This window comes from Triticum urartu, chromosome 2 (assembly GCF_003073215.2).
Source record: "Triticum urartu cultivar G1812 chromosome 2, Tu2.1, whole genome shotgun sequence".
NCBI lineage: Eukaryota > Viridiplantae > Streptophyta > Magnoliopsida > Poales > Poaceae > Triticum > Triticum urartu.
Genome location: NC_053023.1, coordinates 752,405,278 through 752,423,196, shown reverse-complemented (window position 1 = coordinate 752,423,196; position 17,919 = coordinate 752,405,278).

Genomic DNA, 17,919 nt, shown 5'->3' with positions numbered 1-17,919 from the left:
AGGGTCGGGGCATTAGTACCGACACTTTAGTCCCGGTTCAGGCACAGGGACTAAAGGCCCTTACGAACCGGGACTATAGGCCCTTTTTCTACCAGTGCGACGAACAACGCCCGACCGCTCACTGCTGCGTGGCGCCCACAAGGTGTTCGACAAAACGCTTGCAAGGTATGCATTGCTTCACTTCACATTTTTTACATGAATTTGGTGCATGTTCTTTGCAGGTTTTATAGACTAATTTAAATTCAACATTGTAGATGAGTTCGTCATATGATTCTTCCGAAGAAGAATTTAATATTGAAGAGGAGGAGGACCTTGCAATGATCCTAGCTATGCACATCAATAAAACACCCAAGCACGGTGGTTTGGTTATGGGTCGGCAGAAAATTTGGAGGGACAAGATCGATGCCGACAACAGATTGATGAGGCACTATTTTGTGGAGAATCCCACATACCCCGAATCCTACATCTAGGGCCGGTTTAGGATGAGCACCGAGTTGTTCAGGCGCATTGTAGAGAAACTGGCGAGGCATGATCGATTTTTTAGCAAAGGAGGAATGCTGCCGTAGAACTTGGGCATATCACCTTTTAGAAGGTGACAACCGCTTTGCGTATGTTGGCATACGGTATTCCGGCTGATCTAGTTGATGACCACTAGGCCATGGGTGAGAGTCAAGCCATCATGTGTGTCAAGCGCTTCGCAATCGGAATTGTGCAAATGTTTGGCCCCGAGTATTTGAGATCTCCCAATGTTGAAGACGCCGCAAGGCTTTTAGAGATGAACAAGGCTCGCGGGTTCCCACGTATGCTTGGTTCAATAGATTGCATGCATTGGAGTTAGATGAACTGTCCTAAGGCATGGCATGGGCAATTCCACAACCAAAAATGGGGTTCTACTATAATCCTTGAAGCAGTGGCCGATCAAGATACTTGGATTTGACATGCTTTTTTTGGAATGCCTAGATCTTTGAATGCATCAACGTTGTTAGTCGGTCACCACTCATGAATAAGATAACAAATGGTGAATTGCCACCGGTGCAGTTTGTAACAAATGGCCATACATACAACCGTGGCTACTATCTTGCGGATGGCATCTACCCAAAGTGGCAAACATTTGTGAAGCCGTTGAAAAAACCGGAAGGTAAGAAAAATCCAGATTTCCACAATGCTCAGGCGGCGGCTAGAAAAAATGTGGAGAGAGCTTTTGGGTTTTTGCAAGCCCAATTTGCCATTCTGAGAGGACTGGCTAGATTTTGGGATCAAAAGATGCTTTGGTACATCATGCACGCTTGTGTGATCATGCACAACATGATCATAGAGAATGTGCGTGGCCAAGATTTAGACTACTCTCAGTATGAGCTCTTGGCACATACCGTGTGAGTGCGTCGGAGGGCTGCGAGGGTGGCCCAATTTGTTGCCTCCTATCATGTCATTCGACGTGCCGAAACGCATGATAATCTTCAGAAGGATCTCATCGAATAGTGGTGGGCATGGAATGGCTGACAAAGAGCATGATGGTTTGTATGTTTGATGTTGTGTGTTTGATATTGTATTGTTGAACTATTTGTTGTATTGGAAGATAAACTATTTGTTTGAGTTGTAATAGAATTGAACTATTTACTGTTGATTTTTTTTGTTTGATCTTCTTGGTTTTGTTTGGAGTACATATGTTGTTTGTAGATGAGCGTGCACCATTTTTTGCAGCGCCTGCTGGAGCGACTCAGAGGCTCTATATTTTGCAACGGCCGCTGGAGCCAGCGCACCGTGACGCGCAAAAACTCACGATTGCAGCGGCCGTTGGAGATTCTCTAAAGCAGATCAGCAGCAGTAGCAGAGCTCAATGGGCAGATGCTATCTCGGCTCTCCCTCTCCCCATTCCCCTTCCACAGCCTGGCGTAGACGGCCACTCCTTGTCTTTGCCATTATGTGGCAACAGCTGCATTAATGTTAAATAGGCCACCATCCAAATCGGTTGAGATGACACCGTATGAACTATGCACTACTAGGGAAAACCTTATAGGCAGCATCTTAGCAGTAGCGCTGGACAAAATCATGCGCTACTGCTACTTAGTAGCAGCGCGTATAAATAAACCGCGCTACTGCTATAACTTTAGCAGTAGCACGCACTAGCAAAAAGCGCTATTGTTATGTTTGAACTAGGAGCACATGGCTAGCCCAACTTAGCAGTAGCGCGTATCCTCTCCCAGTGCTAGTGCTACTCTCCTTAGCTGTAGCGTGTCGGTGGGAATGACACCTATAAGATCACAAGAATCCCTACTACGGTTAGCGGGGTGCGGGGTTGAGAGAAGAGCGGATCTAACAGATAGCACACGGTTCGTTTATCCAGGTTCGGGCCGCGAGGATGCGTAAAACCCTACTCCTGCTTTGGTGGATGTATATCTGAGTTCTTGAGCTAGCTACAGGGTGTAGAGAGCTCCAAAAAGCCCAAATCCTTCTCCTGGTCGCCTCGGGCCTCCTTTTATAGGAAAAAGGGGTTGCCACGGTGGCACACAAGAGGTGGAAAGGGTACAGCGTTGCGAGGTTATCCCTCGCATTACAGGACAAGACGCATTTAATGCACCTCATAGGTGTCCTCTTGCTTTATCAGGGACGGGGGCGGAGCTTGTCCCATCCGTCGCCGCTCCTCCAAGCTTCGACACGCGCCCTGGCCAGCGATGCCTGCGGTGCCATGTAGGCAGGCAGGCAGCTGAGGTGGCACGGTGGTGGAGCCTCCACGAAGGGCTGCATGTTGCCACGCAGGTGCCTACCCAATTGGTTGGGTCGGCAGCTGCATGCGAACGGCGGCGGAGTCTTGGTTGGTGCGGGCCTGATGGTGGCCCTGTAGATGTCCTCGGCAAGGGCCTTGCCAGGGCCCCGGCAAGGGTCTTGTCGTGGCGCTCACTGTCGTCCCCGGCAAGGCGCTTGCCGGGGGTCTCGTGGTTTTCCTTGGCTGGGATCTTGCCAAGGGTCGTCGTCTTCTAGTGCTCATCTGATCTTGAATGTTTATGATCTTGACGAAGATCTGCATGCCACCAAGGAGTTGTCTCCCGAGTTCTTGTCCTACCGTAGCAGATTACGCTAGGGACTGTGGGCTCAAGGGTGACTTGCTCTGTTGGTGCGGGGGCGAGCCGCCACGGCAAGGGTCTTGCCGGGGCTGCTAAGGCTGTCCCCGACAAGGATCTTGCCGGGGGAGCCTGCTTTGTCCCCTTGCTCCTTGTGGTTTTTGGCCTTGGCTTCGTCCCTGGCCAACTTGAGCTCCGGTCTTACCTCGGCTCTCCTCCCTTGCTCTGCTTGGTGTGGCCGTCGACGCGGCTCTGACTGCCCGTGCACAGGTATAGGGGTATAAAAAGTGCACCCCTCTTTTTGTACACCGACAGGAGCCCCCGGGCCTGGGCCACACATAAGCGCGACGCATTGTTGGGTTAGGCCCAGAATGGTGCATGCGCAGGCAGGGCGGTTTTTACCGTGGTGAAGTTTTTCGCGCGCTGCGTCTCCCACGACCTGCGCGCGTGGCGCGGTGTGGAGGGGCGTGCATGACGTGGGTGGCATGCGTGGGGCGGTTCTCGCAGGCATGCTTCACATCGGAGTAAAGAGGCAACTCGCGCCTTCCCCATAAAAAGAGGAAGGTGTGGAAGCGCGGCTCATTTACTGGGATGGCTTGGATCGCTGGCTTCAGTGCGTCCGTTCCCCATGATCACGGGGCGGGGAACGGTCGCTTCACCTGTCCCCTCGGTTCTGCTGGCCTGCCACATGTTTCTCATGCAGATGGCAGGTAGTGGGTGTGGAAAACCGGTCCGTCGTTGATTGGAGTGGTGGGTCGGTCTGGATTTCCCGTGCCCCTGGCGTCTGGATTGGGTGAAGGGGGCGGCCGAGCCCCCGACTCCGCCTGAGGGAGTCCTGGATTAGGGGGTGTCCGTGTAGCCGGACTGTAACCTTTGGCCGGACTCTTGGACTATGAAGATACAAGATTGAAGACTTCATCCCATGTCCGGATGGGGCTTTCCTTGGCGTGGAAGGCAAGCTTGGCGATGCGGATATTCAAGATCTCCTAGCATTGTAACCGACTCTATGTAACCCTAACCCTCTCTGGTGTCTATATAAACCGGAGGGTTTTAGTCCGTAGGACAAGAATCTCAACATACAATCATACCATAGGCTAGCTTCTAGGGTTTAGCCTCCTTGATCTCGTGGTAGATCTAGTCTTGTACTACCCATATCATCAATATTAATCAAGCAGGAGTAGGGTTTTACCTCCATCGAGAGGGCCCGAACCTGGGTAAAAACATCGTGTCCCTTGTCTCCTGTTACCATCCGCCTAGACGCACAGTTCGGGACCCCCTACCCGAGATCCGCCGGTTTTGACACCGACATTGGTGCTTTCATTGAGAGTTCCTCTGTGCCGTTGCAATCAGGACGGATGCCTCCTCCCGTCTTTAAAGACGGCGCCGTTGCTAAAGGAGCTTTGGCTGTCGGCCAAACTCTCCGGCTAGGTGGTTTACTTATGACCGCCTGTTCGGCTGTCGCGCCGACGATGACCTCTCGGGTCATCAAAAGCGATCTTCGCGTCAGCTCGGAACTCGCCGAGCAGTTAGATCCAATGGAGCTCTCTTCCGTAAACGAGCTCTTGGATCGCATCGCCGCCCTGGGGGTCGCTACGGATTACGACCAGATTGGGCTTAAACCCGATCTAAGAGAAATTAACTCTCCCCAAGTCACCCACCACGTTGCCGTGGTAGAGGCGCAATGCGGCGATCTTTCATCTATCTTAAGGACTAGCTACGTCCGGATTCCCGATCCCTCCGAGCCGGATACCCGCGGAGGAGAGGATGTACCTCAAGACCTGAGCTTAAAATCAGGCAACGGGCTAGATTCACTGGACAACATCCAAGAATCCAAACTTCAGAGTTCGGAAACTTCATGGCCTCTGAGTCTCAGATTGGGAGGAGGAGAGGATGTGATACTCGACAAAAGATCCAAGTCCACATCCTTTAAACCGGCGGACGAAATAGTCAAATTCCAGGTCCACCCAACGGACCCTAATAAAACAGCTTCCATCGGGGCACAATTAAACCCTGATGTAGACGCCGCACTGCGAGAATTTCTAATTGAAAATTGGGACATCTTCGCCTGGCACCCTTCGGACATGCCAGAAATCCCACGTAAGCTGGCCGAACACAGCTTAAATATCCTAAAAGGATTCAAGCCTGTCAAACAAGCCCTTCGGCGTTTTTCCGAACCCAAGAGACAGGCCATGGGAGAGGAACTAGCCAAGCTATTGGAGGCCGGATTCATCAGAGTTATAAAACATCCGGACTGGCTAGCAAACCTGGTGATGGTACCAAAGAAGGACAAATCCTAGCGCCTGTGCGTCGATTTGAATGACCTTAACAAGGATTGCCCAAAGGATCCCTTCCCCCTCCCCTGCATCGATCAAATTATCGATGCCACCGCAGGACACGATTCGTTGTGTTTCCTCGATGCATACTCCGGCTACCATCAAATCAGGATGGCAGAATCATACCAAGCCGCAACGGCATTCATCACACCATACGGCCCATTCGGCTTCAACACAATGCCCTTCGGGCTCAAAACCGCCGGCGCAACATATCAGCGCATGATTCAGACATGTCTGGCAAACCAGATTGGCAAAACAGTAGAGGCATACGTGGATGATGTGGTCGTCAAAACAAGACATGTCGAATCTCTAGTAAACGACTTGAGGCTTACATTCGATAACCTCCGAAAATATGACATCAAGCTCAATCCAGAAAAATGCGTTTTCGGTGTTCCAGCCGGAAAGCTCTTGGGCTTCATTGTATCCGGTAGAGGAATTGAAGCAAATCCAGCCAGGATCCGAGCCTTGTCACAGTTGGATATCCCAAAGGACCTCAAACAAATACAAAAACTAACCGGATGCGTGGCGACTCTAAGACGCTTTATCTCCCGCTTGGGAGAAAAGGCACTGCCCCTCTATCGCCTTCTTCGGCGCACCGACCACTTCGAGTGGACGGATGCTGCCATGGCTGGACTCGATGAAATAAAAACCATATTGGCAGCAAACCCAGTCCTGGCCGCGCCAAACATCGGCGAACCAATGCTATTGTACATTGCAGCAACCCATCAAGTTGTCAGCGCAGTGCTCGTCGTCAAGCGGGAAACGGACGGACAGAAATTCCCCCTTCAAAGGCCAGTCTACTACGTGTCCACTGTCCTCACTCCATGCAAATCACGGTACCCGCATTACCAAAAGATTGCATACGCGGTATTCATGGCATCCCAGAAGCTACGACACTACTTTCAAGAGTGTTCAATAACAGTAGCATCGGAAGTACCACACAACGATATTATAAACAACCACGACGCAACGGGCCGGATTGCAAAATGGGCCATCGAGATCCTCCCGTTCGACATAACTTATAAGCCACGGCGAGCTATCAAGTCGCAAGTTTTGGCCGACTTCGTCGCAGAATGGCCTTAGGCCGAACTCCCTAAAGAGTACGGCACATACTCAAACTGGATTATGCATTTCGACGGCTCCAAAATGTTGGCCGGACTGGGGGCTGGCGTCGTTTTGACGTCCCCGACAGGAGACACAGTCCAATACGTACTCCAGATTATGTACACGGACTCCAACAATGCAGCCGAATATGAGGCCCTTCTACATGGTCTCCGGATGGCAGTATCCATGGGCATTCAACGCCTAGAGGTACGCGGGGATTCGAACCTTGCGATATCCCAAATAAATGGAGACTTCGATGCCAAGGATCCAAAAATGGCAGCTTATCGCAATGCCTTCCTAAAAATATCAGCTCAGTTCGAACGGCTCGAATTTCACCACATAGCCCGGGAAAATAATCAGGCGGCGGATGTCCTGGCACGCATCGGCGCAAAGCGCGATGCAGTCCCCCCCAACATCTTCTTGGAAAGGCTATTCAATTCATCCATAGTATGGGAAGGGGAACCCACAAATAACAGCCCGGACCCAACCGCACGGCCCGAAACCGAACAATCTGACATCATTGGAGGCTCTGCCAATGAAACTACACCTTCAGCCCACGCAATAATGGTCGTCATCGCCTCGTGGACAGAAACATTCCTAGCCTACCCTACTAGGCTGGAGCTCCCAGAGGACCAAAACAAAGCACGCTGCATAGTGCGGCGATCTAAAGCCTATAAAGTCCACAAGGGAGAGCTTTATAAGAAAAGCACTACCGGAGATCCTTCAAAGGTGCATCTCCGAAGAGGAAGGGCGGAACTTGCTGGCTGAGATTCATGCCGGACTCGGTGGTCATCACACGGCAGCTCGGTCCCTTGTAAGCAAGGCTTTCCGTACAGGCTTTTATTGGCCGACGGCCTAGGCAGACGCTCAGGACTTGGTCCAACGATGCGTCAGATGCCAGCTTTTTGCAAACCAAAGCCATATGCCACCCACCGCCCTCCAAACTATCCCCATCACTTGGCCTTTCACGGTCTGGGGGCTTGACATGGTTGGACCCCTTAAAGGAGGAACCCACAAGCAAAAATACTTACTGGTCATGGTGGATAAGTTCACCAAATGGATCGAAGCCAAGCCTGTTAAGACGGCTGAATCTGGACCGGTGATAGACTTCATATCCGGGGTTGTACACCGTTATGGCGTCCCCCACAGCATCATCACTAATAACGACACGAATTTCACGGCCGATGAGGTAAAACTCTGGTGCAAAAACATGGGCATCAAGCTCGATTATGCTTTCGTCTATCACCCACAAACTAACGGTCAGGTAGAACGCGCAAGTGGTCTTATTATGAGCAGCATCAAACCCAGATTAGTGCGGTCCCTTAAGGAATCTAACACGCACTGGGTAGAGGAGCTAGATTCCGTACTCTGGGGGCTGCGGACCACGCCGAATCGCACCACCGGATACACACCATTTTTCATGGTGTACGGCGCAGAGGCAGTTTTGCCCTGCGACATAATTCATGACTCACCTCGAGTGCGCATGTACGAATAAAGAGAAGCCGAGCTCGATCGACAGGACAATTTGGATGCTCTGGAGGAGGAGCGTGACGTGGCAAAAGCCCGTTCCGCATTTTACCAACAGCAGGCTCAAAGATATCAAAGCAGAGAAGTGCGGGCCAAAACTTACAATGTTGGTGAACTAGTACTACGTCTGTCGAACAAAAAAAAAGGACAAACTGAAGCCCAAGTGGGAAGGTCCCTTCATAATCGACCAAGTCCTGACCGGCGGAGCGTACCGCCTGCGAGATGCATCGGATAACCGACTCAAGCCGCACCCTTGGAACGCAGCCCGTCTCCGAAGATTCTACGCCTAGCGCCGAACTCTCTGTTCGTCTCCTTCCTCTGTCCATATTTTACATTTTCTGTCTTATGCTTCTCTCCTTTCTTTCTTTTTTTTTATTTTTTATAGCCCTTAACGGCTCATCAAGTGACGCGCTACCCGCGCCCATTAAACCTGGGGGCTTCTTTCACATAAGCTTATTTATACGGGCTGCATGCCCAATACATGTGTCAAACTTCCGCATGTACCTTTTATTCACCATTATATGCATCGATATGACTTAAGTTTTGGCCAAGATGGGTTGCCTGGCTCCTGTGCTTACCCCTACGTTCCCGATTGTTCGGCTAGGTGGTAAAGGGAGCACCTCTGCGATTGTTACTGCCTGTCAGCCGGATGTGTACCTCAGACTAGGTGAAGCCGAAAGCTAGCGTTCTTAAGGGAATATTCGGTCGGTGAACTAAAGATGAACTTTTCTTTTACTTATTTACATGCCCCCAGATGCTTTTTCTGCGTTCGCAGTCCGGACATGCACTTTAGGGCATGCCTCCCAGAGAAAGGAACCCCTAACGGAACTATTCTCTCTAGAAGATGTTTCTTACTAACCATGTAATATAACATAACTAGTTGGGCACTTGTCTGATAAAGCACCAATGACACCTACGCCTGGTCTCCATGCACACCCCGGTTCTTATATAACCGTTAGGGTATTCGGACACACTCCGGACCGTCAGGTCCCGAGGTCGAAGCGAAAAGGTCGGCAACGACAAACGATCTACAATCCGGCTAGAAGGCATTACATATGTCAATTATAATTACGTAGTCACTCTGACTATTTGTATTCCTCTTCAATACCATCTAACAGGCTGTCTAATTTACAGTCCTGCTGGGAATACTTCGCGGCCAACTCTACTTGGCCGTATACTAAGCTTACAGGGATCTCCTTCCCATCGGGCCCCACAGGTCCGACCTCGGCCATGTGGTTTGGGTCAGACTTGGTGTATCGCGTCTTCACCATGGCCCAGGCCTCCCGAGCGCCTTGACGGCAGGCTGATATCTTCCACAACCGGAAGCGCCGCCGAGCTCACTTCAGCTTCTCCGCAAGCTCTCCAAGACCCTCGGGCATGGAGTGGGAAGGCCATAGGGCTTGGGCAACGCCTCGCATCGCCTGCCGAACTCGCTCGTGCAGTTGCGAAAGCTCGGGAAGAAGGTCACCCGTAGAACCGGGCATCTCCTCTGCAGGACAACCTATCAGCATACCTACAGACATAACGCTGTTTAGTCGACTTCCTCACCGAACTCCTTTTTCGAGAGTTCGTTTAAGCACTTACTATATATGCCGCGTCGAAGCCGTCGATTCTCCTTAGTGGAGTCCGACAACTGGGCACGAACATCTTTTAGTTCGACGTCCAGCTTGGTGTTGGCATCTTGAAGATCGTTCTTCTCCCGCCTCACCTTTGTCAGCACACTCTCACCAGCCTTCAGCTGGCGTAGGAGTTGTTGCTTTTTCGGATTTAATCCGGCGCCATCTGCAATTTCCTTTGTTAGATTCGCACCCACGCCGCACTTCGCAAAATATTTATCTTTCGAAGCATAAATTACCAGAGGGGGTCTCCTTGGGTTCCCCTGTAGCGGCTAGTGCGGCCTCAAGTTGGGCTTGGCACTTTTCCAGCTCCTGGGACAGTTGGGTATTCTTTTCCGTAAGAACCTGCATTGATACGATCCTTAAATCAGTTCTTTTAACTGTTTCAAGTCTCGGGGGCTACTGGTATACATAACCATTAAATTTTCTCACCCGTATGTCTTTTACATATTGCTCCGTGGCTCTGGTTAGACCATCTTGAGTGGCACAGAGGAACGCATCTCTCGAGTTGAAGGCATCCAATGCCTCCTGGGAGAGACAAGCGTCGCGAAGAACCGTTCTGCGACGCCGGTGGTTCATGGCACTCTCCACCTCAGAATTGGTGGCAGACAGCCTGTCCGCATCCTCTGTCGGAGGAGCGTCTGGTGCGCGCCTCGTGTTCGCCTCCGCCTCCGGACCAGGCTTTGGAGCCTGGCTAGTGGAGCCGCGATTGGCAGCCTCTCCGGATATAGTCCGGCAAGGTCTCTTTGTCCTAAAAGAGAGCACGTGTGTTAATATACCTTAAAGGAATAACACCTGGAGATGAGCGTTATACCTTTGCGCCGGCGTCTCAGTCCGGACTGCACTTCTTTTCAGCCCCCGGGGCCTCGCGGCCCCTCGTTGGCTAATCATCGCGGGCTCGGCCTCCCGCCTCGAGGATCTCCCCTGTAAAATGCGGTGGTTATACGGTAATTGGAAACACGCGAGGACGGGTCCCTTTTCAAAGAGCTGGGATTTCGGTCTCAGTTACCTGGGAGACTGGGAATAGCCCCGGGTAATCGGCCGTAATGGCCACCAAGGCATTGTCCATGCTAAATTGATGAAACACCCCATCAATCAGCTCCACAGATAAGTCTGAATCCTCTTCGGAGGCCGGATCAAGGGACCGCGATGGATCCTCGGGCTGTGAAGGCAGGCTGTTTATCTTTACTTCCTGGCGCAGTTCCTGCGTTTAAATTGTTAAACTACACATTCACTGATGGGAATATAAAACGGATGGGCAAACAAAATTGTCCGCTTACCCAACTTGGAGGATTGTACATAGTGAATCCGCCCTGTGGATTGACGCGGAGGAATTCCTCCTCTTCTCCCTTGTACAAAGTGGACAAGATCTTTACTAGAGCGGCAGCCGAGTTCGGCCCCTTACGGCCGTAACGGGAGGCGTCGTCCTCCCCGTTAAAATCCCACATGGGGTGACCCCTGTACTGAAGCAGTTGCACCCCCCGCATGATGCATACGGCCATGACTCCGATCATGGTTAGTCCGGAATGAGCTAATAATCTTATCCGGCCCATCAGATAAAAGACATCCTTGTCATTTTCTCCTTGAGGGCTCCGTGGGCGCCAGCTTAGGCGTTTCTTCAGAGGAGCATTGTTAAACTCAGGGAGGCCGATCCAAACAGGATCCGGCAACGGAACATCCTCTATATAAAACCATTCCGAAGGCCAGTCCTTGGACGCCTTCTTTGGGGTTCCGGATAGGTATCCGGTCCCGGCGATGCGCCATACTTCGGCTCCGCTCACTTGATATATGGACCCCTCTTGAGAACGGGGCACCAGGCAGAATATCCTCTTCCACAGCGCGAAATGAGCCTCAACACCCAGACTTTTCGTATTCATTTGACACGTGGAAGAAGGCCATTATTGGGCGCAGAAGCCAAGGAGCGCCACATTTATAAAGAAAACGGGCATTATTCAACAGGTACACGGAATTCGGAGGAGAACCCGCCTTGCAATGCCGAAGACAAACTGCGCACCGGACTCGTCGTCATTGAAGCCTGGTTCGGGGGCTACTGAGGGAGTCCTGGATTAGGGGGTGTCCGGGTAGCTGGATTGTAACCTTTGGCCGGACTCTTGGACTATGAAGATACAAGATTGAAGACTTCGTCCCGTGTCCGGATGGAGCTTTCCTTGGCGTGGAAGGCAAGCTTGGCGATGCGGATATTCAAGATCTCCTACCATTGTAACCGACTCTATGTAACCCTAACCCTCTCCAGTGTCTATATAAACCGGAGGGTTTTAGTCCGTAGGACAAGAATCTCAACATACAATCATACCATAGGCTAGCTTCTAGGGTTTAGCCTCCTTGATCTCGTGGTAGATCTACTCTTGTACTACCCATATCATCAATATTAATCAAGCAGGAGTAGGGTTTTACCTCCATCAAGAGGGCCCGAACCTGGGTAAAAACATCGTGTCCCTTGTCTCCTGTTACCATCCGCCTAGACTCACAGTTCGGGACCCCCTACCCGAGATCCGTCGGTTTTGACACCGACACCGCCCCTTTATAAAGAGGGGAGGGGAGCGGCACTCCACATTCTTCCATCGTTCATCTTCTTCTTCTCCTCTGCTCCTTTCTTCCTCTTCCTATGGTGAGAGGAGGCGCGGGTCCTTCATTGGTGGCGGTGAGGGTCGCAGCTCGTCAGCGAGTCCCTCCTCCTCTTGAACCTGAGGCGGCGGAGCTGGCCACAAGAGGAAGAGGGAGGGGGCGTGGTCGAGGTCGCCGTGGTGGACGAGGGAGAGGAGGACGGGGCGGAGCAGTGGCTGCGCTCCCGCAAGGGGTGCCTCCCATGGCAGAGGGCCACATTGGGGACCAGCCTTGCGAGTTCTTCATCAGGCTGCACCGGCCACCGCGTCGTGGCCTTCGCCTTCCGACTCCATTCGCACGGGAGATGGAGTTGGATCCACCGCAGGCGTTGCGGCTGCATATGAGGGGCTGTGGGAATAGTGGCAGATGGGCCGACGTCGAGTTCCCCGCCCCTCACGTCATGTATCTCCACCGAGGGTGGAAGACCTTCACCCACCTTCACTGCTTGACGGATGGGCTCACTCTCCATTTCAAACTAATGGAGGGTGGCCTCCTCTCCATCAAGATCTTCGGGCACTTCAGGACTCGCGTAAGGTGCTGCATGGAGAGCTCTTCTGACAATGAAGATTCCTCCTCGAGAGAGAGCGGTGAAGAAGACAACGGCAGCGACGACGAGGCTAGCGGGCGGCAGGATGACGGGTCCGACTAGGCATCGGGTGCTGCTCCAAGTAGCACCGGCGACCTCATCATCCGCGTCACCGGCTCCTTGAACTTCTCGGGGTCGTCTCCTTGGGCGGCTGGTGCTAGGAGGCTGCGGAAGAGGAAGAGGGCGGGCGGCAAGGCCGTCAAGTCGGAGCACGCGGGCACCGACGCCTTCGTCACGTACTGACGTCCTGCTGCCTCGTCTTCGAGCTCTGCCTCTGACGTGCCATCACCATCCAGCCCTTGGACGGCCACCAAGATGCTTTCTTGGTGTCTTCTGCCACTCGTAGCTCGCCTAGGCGCCCCTTTTGCTCTTTTCGCCTCCTTGACCTACCTCCTGAGGAGAGGGACAAGAAAGGGATTACGGGCATCTTATCTCTTTTTAGTCGTGTAAGCCTTCGGGCCTTTGTTAAATTTAAAACTTGTAATCTCCTTATTCATGTTTTTCATTTCGTATGAACTGTACTTGTACGGGATGTTTTTAATGAAAAAGGGATGTTTGCCGGGTTTTTCGTTCGCAGGTAAAACCCACGACAAGGAGTAAATCCTTGTTACCCTTAAGATAAACGTTTTCTCGCCCGGCAATAGGCCTTGCCGTCCCCCCACTTCGCTCGACCTTTCTCACGCCCTTGGCGGAGGCAGGGATGAGGTGAGCTTGGGCCTGTTGACACCTGATTTTGGCACAATGCAGAATGCAATGGAGATGGCCTCAAATGACAAAAATATTCTAAATGAGAAATTTCACATTGCCGAGTGGAACAACTTTGATGTTTGGACCATAATCATTCGGCATCATATCAAAGACCAAAACTACACTCAGATTGTCATGTTTAGGTGTTCTGAGTGCTTTTTGGTCAAGTACGCCTCCAGGACAATCTCGGATGAAGGAATGCTCTAATGAATTGTCTTCGTCTCGTCGAATCGGTCGATTTTGATATAAAAATCATCTCAATCCGAGTTCGTATGCAAAAGTTAGAGCTATCTGGATGCAGCCCTGTCAAGAGGCGAAATATGACGCGGAAGACCAGACATGTCTTGGCAAGTGTCTGATGTAATGCGTGAGTGTTTTGGCCCAGAAGATGGCCTCGAATCGGAAAATGTTCAACACGGAAGTTTTTCGTCTCGTCAAGACGGTCAACTTTGCTTGGACACATTTTCATCCGAGGTCGTTTACTGCCTCAAAAACCTTGCCGGGGAAAGCTTGCCGCCGTGAACAGTAACCTTGCCGGGGAAAGCTTGCTGCCGTGAACAGTAACCTTGTCGGGGAAAGCTTGCCGCCGTGAACATTAACCTTGCCGGGGAAAGCTTGCCGCCGTGAACAGTAACCTTGCCGGGGGAGAGCTTGCCGCCGTGAACAGTAACCTGCCGGGGAAAGCTTGCCGCCGTGAACAGTAACCTGCCGGGGAAAGCTTGCCGCCGTGAACAGTAACCTGCCGGGGAAAGCTTGCCGCCGTGAACAGTAACCTTGCCGGGAAAGCTTGCTGCCGTGAACAGTAGAAACTGTCGAGGCCAATCCGACCAGATGCTGAAGATGGGCTCAAATACTTATCTATATGGCTTCGGATGAAGAAGTGTTCAACACAGGAGTTGTTCGTAATGTCGAAGCGGTCAACTTTGCTTTTGGAGTCATCATCATCTGACGTAGTATACGACCTGCAGAGACGCTGCAAGAGTCGGACGGTCCAGTCAGCTACATGAACGAGTCCGACTCAAAATTAGAGATGACCCCGTGGAGTATTCAAGATGGCCTTATTTGGAAAAGTGATCAACATACGGATTGTTGGCCTCGTCGAAGCACACATAATTGATATTTGAACCGTCTCCATCGGAAGTCATATGCAGATTCCACAGCCCACGCAAGGAGCAAGACAGCAGATTGGACCAGATTCGGGCTGAATCCGAGTGGGACCAGAACTAGGATTCTAGGACGTGAATTGATGTAATTTTCTTGTAAGGAAAGCCTAGATAAATCCTTTGCTTGTACGGGAAGTCCAGCCGCCTCTTATATATGTTGGGGGTGACGGCCGATTAAAAAACACACAATCGAATAAATCAATATACTACTTTTCATATACGTTTTATCTCTTCACCGTTTTTCTATCTCGTTCTTCGCTGTTCTTCGTGTTTGAGAGCTGTGAATTCCGAGGCTCTAGGGGCGAGCGAATCGACCTAGGGCAGCCCATAGCCGCCGCACTCCCTGACGGGGTCCCTCCCGGGGATGTGGGGTTTTCGGGTCTACAAAAGCGCCCGTCGACTGTCTTGCGTATCGCGCTGTCGGTCGGGTCTCCTTCGACGTGAGCTGCGGTGCATCACCCCCGGCGTCGAGGGTACACGTGACGTGTTCGTGTGTCAACAGGCTCCTCGTTTCATTTCTTTGCTGCCACGATCACGAACAAATTCGGTCCCAGGAAACGAGTCCTAGGATCCAGAATGAGGGGAGCACGGTAGCCCAAGGATAAAACGAGGTTTCACATGCCTCAGTCCATAACGAAACGCATGATAAGGGATAGAGAACTTATCTGAATCTGCAGCCCTCGGTAACCTTGGTTTGCCGTGGGTGGATCTTCACTCTTGTAGCCCCGGCAACACTGGTTTGTCGGGGCTTGGCCGCTGGTCCGTCCTCTTTCTTCCAAAGCAGTTCATCAAGGATATTCATGTGTCCTACGAACCAAAGAAGACAAAGAAGAACAGATAGACGCACACTCGACCTCTAGGCTAAGGGTTAGCCGCCGCTAAGCACTATCAACCCTAACCAAGGACGAGACTCGACCTAGCATGCATGCTATAACTTAGGGCGCCAGCGCTTCGTTTATTTATGCTCAGGGTCTGCGCCTGGCTTTGTACGAAGGGTTACATGCCTTGCCAGCAAGGCTTTTACAAAAGGTGGCTTGCCGGGGGGGGCAAGCTGCGCCTTATGGGTAAAACTTGCGAAGATGCTCGATGTTCCAGGAATTGCTCACTGGAATGGCATCTTCGGTCTCCAGGCGGACTGCGCCGGGCCTGGTGACTCGTGTTACCCGATAAGGGCCTTCCCACTTTGGTGTCAACTTGTTGGTATTCTTGGCCGATTGAACGCGCTGAAGAACAAGGTCGCCTTCCTCAAAGCTTCGGGCATGAACCTTGTGACTATGGTAGCAGCGCAAGGCTTGCTGGTAGCGTGCGTCTCTCACAGCCGCCCGAAGACGATCTTCCTCAAGGAGCGTTGCGTCATCTTGTCGCAGTTGCTCTTGCTCAAGCTCGTCGTAAGCGAGCACTCGAGGTGACCCGTATATGAGTTCCATGGGGAGAACTACTTCTGCCCCGTATACCAGGGCAAAGGGTGTCTGGCCGGTGGCTCGATTTGGCGTCGTCCTGATCGACCGAAGAACCGTCGGCAACACATCAATCCAACGCCTTCCACTCTTGTGCAGCCTGTCAAAGGTCTTCGTTCTCAGGCCTCGCAGCACTTCAGCATTTGCCCTCTCAGCTTGACCATTGCTTCGCGGGTGAGCAACGGAAGCAAAACAGACTTTGCTGCCGAGGTCTTGGATATATTGCATGAAGGTGCGGCTTGTAAACTGCGTGTTGTTGTCGGTGATAACCCTGTTGGGCACACCAAAACGGCATACTAGCCCCTTGAAGAACTTGACGGCTGACTAGGCTGTAACTTTCCTCACTACCTCCACTTCTGGACACTTTGTGAACTTGTCGACCGCGACGTACAAGTACTCAAAGCCCCCGACAGCGCGGGGGAAAGGGCCCAATATGTCGAGCCCCCAGACCGAGAAGGGCCAGGAGAGAGGAATGGTTTGAAGGGCTTGAGCTGGCTAATGAAGGTTCTTTGAATGGAACTGACACGCTTCACACCTGGTGACTAGTGTCGTTGCACCCTGGAGGGCAGTGGGCCGGAAGAAACCTTGCCGAAACGCCTTGTCGGCAATGGCCCTCGACCCTATGTGGGATCCACATATGCCTCCATGTATTTCTACCAACAGCCCCAGTCCTTCCTCCCAGGGGATACACCTCAATTTCACACCGTTCGGTCTTTTTCTGTATAGGACGTCATCGACGAACTGATACATAGCACACCAACGGGCTACTTTTTCTGCTTCTTCATGTTCCCCAGGAAGTTCCCCTGTTTGGAGGAATCGGACGGTAGGCTGTGCCCATGTCGGAGCTTGGGGCTCGACGGTGAGGACCAAAGGCATTTCTTCTGTCATAGGAATGGCCGTCTCCACGGCAAGAGCTTGACGCTCTACCGGAGCTGATCGTCCTATGGCGGGCTCAGCGTCTCCAGCAACATCTTTGCCGGCGGCTCCGGGGAGCTCGGCGGGAAAGTACTTGCCGGGCCCTGATTTCCTTCTCTTGCTTTGCTCTGTTGATGGATCAACGGATGGCTGAGTCAGCTAAAGCACAAAGGTACTTGGTTCCACAGGTAGCTTGAGGGCAGCGCATTTCGACAGGTAATCGGTGATGTCGTTCTCCGCTCGGGGAACGTGTTCTGCCTGTATACCGTTAAAATGCTCTTCCAGCTTTCTCACTTCATCTACGTATGCCTTCATCAACGGGCTCTGGTAATCTTTGTTGACTTGTTTGACGACAAGTTGCAAGTCGCCCCTGACAATGAGTTTCCTGATTCCGAGGTCTGCCGTGATCCTAAGACCGGCAAGCAGCCCCTCGTACTCGGCAGTATTGTTCCTCGACGTCTCCCTTGGGAAGTGCATCTGGACTACTACTTGAGGTGCTCTCCGGTGGGCGCGACAAGCAGTACGCCGGCCCCGGCGCCCTGTAAAGAGAAGGCTCCATCAAAGTACATGATCCAGTCGCAACTTGCCTCCTTGCCGGGGAGAGCAGTCTCCCGAATTTCTTCATCGAGTGTTGCGGTCCATTCCGCAATGAACTCCGCCAGGACCCTACTCTGAATTGTCGAAGTACTCTCAAATTTGAGGCCAAAACAGGACAGCTCCAGTGCCCACTCTACAATCCTTCTGGTTGCATCTGGATTATGCAATATCCGTTGCAGAGGGAGGCGAG